This window comes from Pteropus medius, unplaced genomic scaffold, assembly GCF_902729225.1.
Source record: "Pteropus medius unplaced genomic scaffold, Ma_sr-lr_union100, whole genome shotgun sequence".
Classification (NCBI taxonomy): Eukaryota; Metazoa; Chordata; class Mammalia; order Chiroptera; family Pteropodidae; genus Pteropus; species Pteropus medius.
In genome coordinates this window covers 8,315,395-8,323,725 of record NW_024349225.1, presented here as the reverse complement: position 1 = coordinate 8,323,725, position 8,331 = coordinate 8,315,395, and the positions used below count along the sequence as shown (strand labels likewise).

The 8,331-nt window shown below is 40.6% G+C and overlaps 1 protein-coding gene across 1 annotated transcript in view; it reads left to right on the top strand.

Moving 5' to 3' along the window:
- Nucleotides 1-6,791: 6,791 nt before the first annotated feature.
- Nucleotides 6,792-8,331, top strand: part of SOAT1 (sterol O-acyltransferase 1) — a 57,036-nt gene continuing 55,496 nt past the window's right edge. Inside the window, exon 1 of the mRNA XM_039881369.1 lies at nt 6,792-6,973. The gene's annotated coding sequence lies outside the window, so the exon portion shown is untranslated. The remainder of the gene's footprint in view (nt 6,974-8,331) is intronic.

The following is an 8,331-nucleotide window of genomic DNA, read 5'->3' as shown; positions in this document are numbered from 1 at the left end:
ATTGATAGGATAGACTGGTATGCAAATTTTGCATTCATTTTAAAGAGAACGTGAGATTTCAAAGACATCGGATGGGGATATGGGACAAATGCCTAACTTGGCAAGTGAGACATTCAAGTTTTTTATTTCCTGTAAGGAGACACTTTGGCAGAAAGGTTTGAGAAGCACTGGGTCTTCTAGCCAACTTGATTACTCATTACTTTCTGAACATGACCTGTGTCTTCTGACTTCCATGTTTTTGCTGCTGCCATTGTCTCCAATACAAATCTTTCCAGTCACAAAATTTATTCGGTAAGATGGAAGAGATGACAAGCCAACTTGTTCTTGCCCAGAACCAGCATGTTTTCATCTACATTCTGTCTGTGTTCCCACAGAAGGGAGACAATCCTCTAATGTTTGTGCAAGTCTGTCTTATTACCTGAAATTTGAAGACCAGGGTTCATTGTTTCATATTAACCATGCAACAGTATGAACTTAGCCAGTAAAGATGGCTTTCTAGTTTGATAGCTGTTGGGTGCAATTACTTGTTGCGTAATGTTATTTTGTTATGTAAAATTTATTCATCCCTGAAAATCTATTAGAGAATCTTAGTCAAACTCCTAATAGATGGCTATTCATTATATTGCTAAAACCACCACAATTATTTAAATTTTTACTAGTAATTTCTACATGTTAGAGTATAGTCAAAATAAAAGGTAGACTGTTAGAATATTGCATAGAGGACACTGTACAGTTCTAGAAAGTGGCTTTTTATCCTGAGTATGAAGTTTAGTCTCTTCCTACCTCACCTTCTAAAACAATATACCAAGAAGACATATGTTTCATTACCCCGCATTGGCCCACCCAACTCTGAGTCAATGAACCTCTCACTTACATAAACTATTTGTGCCAAAGGATGCACATTAGTGAGGCAGATTGGGTAAGCGTGTTCTCTATTGCTTATGCTTTGTATGTCCCAAAGGCAAAAGATTTGACTCTTCATACCCGTCATACTTGCCTGTTATGAGATTTCTTAAATTCACCACATCTAGAGAAATCTCTTCAGGTGTACCTCCCACTTCCTATATCTGTGATCCAATTAAATTTAAAACCTAGTTTTTGGTGCCTGCAATCAGTGTGATAGACACTACACAGGGAATCAAGGGTGGGTAAGACCATCTCTTTTCTACTGAAGCGATACAGAATTTCATGTATGATATGTGTGTGTGTTTGCGTGTGTGTGCGCATGGGAATAGGTGATCAAATAGTATATAGATAACTGTAAACAAGGCAGCACACATATGCTGTGTCTAGGCACACCAGCAATATTTATGTGATTGAGGACAAAAAAAGTTTGAGGCCACATTCCTTATGTTTAAGTCTTTAAAAGTTATGTCAACACAGGCTATCAAATCAAGTATCTCCTCCTACCTCAACAGATAAACCTTTGTCACGACCAAATGGGGAAATATATGTAAAGTTATAGTTTTTATATGACCGAAAGAGAACCGAAATGTCAAAAATGACAATTTAAACATTATTGCATGTATCTAGGTTTTTGGCTGATGAGCAAATGATGTTGGATGAAGAATAAAATTAAAACACGTAATTCATATATCATCATATATTTATACATAACTTTCATCTTGCCAACATTTCAACAAAATCATTATATTTTCATGAAGATTTTCATTTATTTGTATTCTATCTATAGTAGTGATCTAAAGTATTAGTACACAAAAATGGAGAATTTAAATTGTATGAAAATCATGTTGAATATATTTTCATTAAGAAAGTAAATGTAAAAAACATAAAATAAAAATTATTTTAATGTTTTTAAAAAGTTACTTTACTTATAAATATTATCTATTAGTATTAAATGGAAAAGTTAAAACATAATTAGTGACTATCAACATTTTAAGTCAAAATTATTTAAATAGAGCTGGCATTTAAAAATGTTTTTCTTTTTATCTGAGGTATGACACATAGTAAAGTACACAAATCTTAAATTTATAGTTTAAAGAACTTTTACATTTGTTTCCACTCATTTATTCACCAGATCAAGACAGCGAGAGCAGGCTCCCTCATCCTTCTCTCAATTGATAACTTGGCAAGAGATGACCACCATTCAGACTTTATATTAGTTTTGCCTGTCTTTCGAAGTAACTTTTTTGAGATATAATTCACATACCATACAATTCACCCACTTAAATGTACAATTCAGTGATTTTTAGTATATTCACAGAGTTGTGCAACCATCACCACCATTAATTTTATGACACTTCCATCGTTCTCAAAAAGAAACTCTGTAACTATCAGCAATCACTCCCAATTTTACTCCGATTCTTACAGCTCTAGGCAAACCACTAATCATATGAATGAAATTGTATAACGTGGTCTTTTGTGACAGCCTTTTTTCTCCCTTATCAGAATGTTTTCAAACTTCATATATGTTGTAGCATTCAGCGGTACTTCATTTCTTTTTACGGCTGAACAATATTCCATTATATGGATATACCACACTTTATTCATCAACTCATTAGTTGATGAGCATTTAGGTTGTTTCCCCTTTTTGGCTATTATAAATAATGCTGCTATGAATACGCTCATGAAAGTTTTTGTGTAGATATGTTTTCATTTATGTTGAGTAGATACCTAGCAGTAGAATTGCCAGGTCATGTGGCAACTCTACGTTTAATGGCCAAACTGTTTTGCAAAGTGGTTTGCAAACATATTTAAACATTTTTGACTTAAAGTCTATTTTGTCTGATATGAATATCACATTCCAGCTTTCTTATGGTTGCGTTTTGTATATCTTTTACCATTCTTTTAATTTCAACCTATGTGTATCTTAGAATCTAAAGTGTGTCTCCTGTAGACAGCACATAGCTGGATCTTAATGTAGTCTGACAATCTCTATCTTTTAATTGGATTGTTTAGTTTTCATACTTAATATTATTATTGATATAGTTGGATTTATGTCTGCCATTAAAATTGTTTTTCGATGTCTCATGTCTTTTTTGTTCTTCTGTTCCTCCTCTACTGCCTTTTTTCCCCCATTAAGTGAATATTTTCTAGTGTAAATTTAAATTTCTTTAAAGATTTTTTTTTTACTATACATTTTTGAGTTATTAGTGGTTTTCTAAGACATACCATATCATCTTAACTGATAAGACTCTTCTTTGGATTTATGACAACTTAATTCCAGTGAGATTTTTTAAAAAATCTATGGTGATTCAAGAACTCTAGAGGGTGCTTCTTCACGTCTGTATACCCCTTAAACTGTTACTACATCTATGGCAGTGCCTAAAGTGTACTTTGCTACTTAGAGCTAGAATCTATGGAACCAATTGGGCAGCCTACTTAACTGGGATAGATTGCTTTCTTCCTCATATGTAAAGAATTCTGTTTGTCAAAAAACAAGTGATGACATAGCTTGTGAGATAACTGAATCAATAAAACAAGGAATGAGGTCTTGATTTCTATTTTGTTTGGAATCCACCCTCAAATATACCTTCAGTTGGTTTCATCAACTCGTTCAGTACATTTATCAGGTGGCTCATAATAGTGTGCTGGGTGCTGCCAAAATACATACACAAGACAGGCTTCCAGCGCTCCAAGAGTTTTCAGGGACATGCCAATTAAGGTTGTCCTGATTTACAACTCTTGTTTCATTGTCTTAGTCCCAAAACCTTAACTGATTTACAACTCTTGTTTCATTATCTTAGTCCCAAAACCTTAACTCCAGATGAGTCTATGTTTTCACTAAGCCTGAGTGCCAATGAAGAAATTGCCCATACTTGGGATAAAATAAAGATTTATTGCTTGTTTAGTATCATTAATGGAGATGTGACCCTTTCAAAAACGGAGGTGTTTGCATTTTAAAACCTGGCTCCCTGTAGAATCCTGTCTTTTCCTGGAAAAGTCATGGGGCTCAGGCCACTGTTCTTCTCCTTTCCCGCACCAAAATTTAGCTGCATCTCTGGGTGGTAGGACATTAGATGGCTTTTATCTTTGCGCTTTGCTGTATTTCATTTTCTTTTCTGCAATAAGTACATGTTATCGGCATAATCAGAAAAAAAAAACCCAACATTAAAGCTATTTTATTGTAAAGCCAAAACAAAACTTTATTGCTTCTTCAGTTCCTTTAGGTCTCAGGAGGAAGTAGACTAGTTCAGCTTAAATATTAACTCAAGTGAAGCTTTTTCTTGCTCCTTACCTCTTTTTCTTACCTCAAATGCATGTCCTTACCTCAGTTTCTATTAATCCATCCACTTGGCCTGCTAAGCCAGAAATCCTGGATATATCCTTAACCCTGACGTCCAAACATCTCATCCTATCAACTGTCTCTAACTATCTCTCCAATATGCCCTCTTCTTTCCATCCCACTTGCTACTCCTGCCTTAGTTGAGTCTTTTATCATCTCTCACCTATATTACTGTAATGTCTTTCTATGTGTCTCCTCCCTTGGCTATCAACTAAACTCCTCCTCCTACTGGTTCAGAAAGCTAGAGTCAATTAGCCTTTCAACCTTTCAGCCTTTCCTCTCCTAGAGTACTAGGCTGTGATAATCATTCCTTCTGGTCTCACTGTATCCAGAAGAGAATAACATCAACAGTAATGATAAACTTCAATGTAGAAAAGCATAAAATAACTTAATATTTATTAAGCACTTCTATATGCCAATGTCTGTATTAGGTATTATTAGCAATGACCCTGGTAGGTATCTCTTTTTTTATTATAACATTTATTGTCTCAAAATGGCTTAGTTATTATTTATCTCCCCAGTAGACAGTTGTAATTAATTTTTGTATCCCTACAACTCGTACAAGTTCTGTACGTGTATTTTTTGGAATATGATGAAGCCAACGTTCAAATTTAACAAAACCTTGATTCCAAGGATGTGAGATTTCGAGGCCAGTGGCGGGAGAGGCTTGGAGTTTGGGCTGAGGCTTTCAGGATTCCTCCAGTCACATTAAATGGTCTTCCACCTTGAAGGAAATGGCATTGCCATCCTCCTATTCACTTAAGAAAACAACCTGGGAGTCATCTTGTTTTCTACTTTTCTTCATACTTACACCTCAGGAAATGTCCTAAAATCCTTCAACTTTTATTCCCATAGCAACCACCCCAATCCAGCACCATCATCTAGCCCACGGACTTACCCTGTAGCTTCCTCCCATTGACTTCTCCCTGTTCCATTGCTGCTCCCCTCTAAGTCATTCTCCACAAAATAGGTTGACTTAAAAAGTAAGACAAAACAATAAAAGCATCCAAATGACATGATTCAGCTCCTGCCGTCCAACCTCGATCTTCTACCCTCCCCATGGTGCTGAAGCCTCCTGGCACGTTCCTCAAGCCAAACATTCGCCATCAGCACCTTCACATCCATCGTCCTGTGTCTAGAATGCTCTTCTTCCCGTAGTTATCATAGCTGGTTCCTTCTCCTCATTTAAGTCTTAGCCTGGATCACCTCCTCGAAAAGTCCTTTCCCAACCACGCTTTTTTGTTTTCTTCTCAATACTTAATCACTACCTGTAATTATCTTATTGTTTCATTATTCGTCTTCTCCACTAGAAACATAAGCTTCTCTAAGTGCAGGGGCTGCTTCTTCTGTTGTATCCACTGCTGTATCTCTGGCACCAAGAACAAAATACAATCGATATTTTTTTAATGAATAAATAAAATGAAGGAAAAGACAACAGTCTTCTTGGTGTATATGTAAGGTGGCCAGCAGAGTCGCAACGAAAATGAGTCCCTTGTTCACATTGCTCTTAACTACTGGAAGGGGAGAGGTAAAGCACAGAAGCCATTGGGATCTACCAGGTCCTACTGTGATCCAGTTGGCAAAAGCGGCAATCACAGTTCTAAGAACAGGTGGACTGGGTGGGCTGCCAGTGACCGCCAGTGCTGAATTCCAGTGACTTCGCGGGGGTGGCCAGGACACTTGTTCATCCTCTTTGTTAAAAGGTCCACAGGGAGTAGTCAGTTCAGGTAAACCTGATTTATTTGTTCAGGGCAGCCAAGAGGGTGATGGGTGGCCTTCTCAGCCTGCCATCCTCCGTCTGGAGTGGGGTCCTGGTGGTTAGGCTGGGTCAGCTTGTACGGGTTTGCAGGCTGTGAACGTGAACCTTCAGTCTCTGTTGCCCTCATTTCTTTTTCACCTATCTGTGCTCTAAATCCACCTACACCGTGGCCTTCGTAAAACCCAAGTGATTAACTGTTCTAGCTTATCTATGTCCGAAATCTCTCTGCATCATTTTCTTTGATCATGAAGTTCTCTTTTTAATTAATTCCTCCATTATTTGCCGTATCTTACTGTGTCTCCTTATCTAGTTCTCACGTGCTGAGACACAGTCAAGTGCAGTTGCAAAGCTCTGAAGTATCCCACGACAAACGCTTCTGACTAGTGCTTCTACTTGTTCCCAAAGGGTCAGTTCAAACTGCAATCATCCTCGGTTTTAGAAGCGGCTTTTGCAAGTCTCTAGAAAAGGCCCCAGACTCGCCAGTCCCGTGCTACCCGCAGGGCGCCGTTTCGGACTTGCAGGAAGTTGTCCCGGTCCCATTTCTGCCCACAACGGACCGCTGGGGCAGAAATGGAAAGGAAGCTGCTGTCAGTGGTGTCACGATCTGCTGCTGCGAAGCGTCCCTCGTCCGGCCGCGCCGCCAGGTGGGGGCTCGGGTACAGCGCACCCGCCCGCCCGGGGAGGCGCGGGGCGGGGCGGGGCGGGGCGGCCGTGGGCTGTGGGCGGAGCCCGGTGGCCTCCAGGGCCACCAATGAAAGCGGAGCCGGCGCGGGGCGTGCGCGTGACGCTGCGTAGCGGGCCGCGAGGCTGGGGGCGGAGGGGCCGGGCAGTCCGGCGCTTTATCTTCGTCTGCCGGCCGTGGGCCCCTGCGGTGCCTTCGGGAGCTGACCTTCCTGCCGGCCTCACGGCGACGCCTTCCCAGCTGTGCCCTCCCTGCCGAGGTCCCCGCTGCCGGGCTCGGGCCCCAGGTAATACCCATGCTGCCGATCCCCTCCTCACTTCCCATCTGGTCCAGCCGCCTCAGCCGGAGAGAAGGGGATAGAGGTGGCGGTTGCGACTCCGGCCTGGCGGGTCTGGCCTTGTCCTGAGCTGGGGGACGGAGGCAGCAATACCCAGGGAGCAGAAGAGGAGGCTCTGCGGGTCCCGGGGAGTTTGGGGGCTGGAGAGGGCGGGAAAGTTACCATCGGGCGCCGGGATGGATGGCAACCTTTTAAACCTCGGTTGGAGGTTGGTTTGGTGTCCCTCAAATCCTGTGGCATCAGGTAGTGAAGAAAGTTATGAATTAGAAGACTTTTATTCCTTAAAAAGCAAAACCAAAAACTCACTCAGGAAGTCAGCTTCTAATTAATTTGGGGAAAAACGTGTGCGAAGGGAAGGATGGCGCTTCAAGACGTTGAAATCTGCGTGCCTGGGCACCAGAGCCTTTAATCAAGCTCCTATTTTATTTTCAAATATTAGGATGGAATTAAGTTTCTGTTGTTCCGAAGTGTCAATAGCCATGCAGTTTAAATGACATGTATATTTAGAAGTTATTTGTAAGGGAGGAACAACTATAAACTCTAGTCTCCATACTTATATATAGATTAAATTCATTGGTCACGTCTTAATATTTAAGTGGTTGCCAACTGTTTAAACTTTTTTTTTCAGAGTACTTGCCTTTTTCTTGACGTAGAAGTGTTTTTTAAGTTGAACGGTATGGATGTAGCACTTGTTTGTGTGTTGTGTAGGCGTGGGAATGGATTTTGGAAGGCTCTCTGATGCATTCAAGGGTAATCATTTGAAAACGTCCGTATCTCAAAGGATCATGGGCTTAAAACTCTCAAAGATTCACCTTCTGGTAGGATAAAGACCAAAGTACTGCAGCCACTCTTCCTTTCTCCAGTTCATTTTGGGCCACTTTCCTCCTGGCTTTCTGGGCTCAAGCCACACTGGTTTTATTTTTGTTTTAGGAAAGCCTTTTTTGTTGTTGTTGTCGTTGTTTGTTTTTTACTATCTCTTGGTCTTTAGGGGTCTCCTCCACCTCTTAGGCGCTAGTCTCTCCCTGCAACTCCTACGCATTCCTCAGTCTTCAGCCCACATGTCACTTCTTCAGGAAGCCCATCCTATCCGAGTTAAACCCTCCTAGAACTCTTTTCCTCAGCAGTAATCATCCATTGGAAGGAGTTGTTCTAATTCCTTCTGTTTTAATTGTTTCCTCTATTGGCATGTAGATTTCATGAAGGCTGAGCTAGTCCATTTTAATTTGTCTTAATTCTCAAGAGTCTGGCCCAGTGCCTGGCACAACGAAAGAATGAATGAAAGGACAGAAGAAGGGACTTTCGACTGG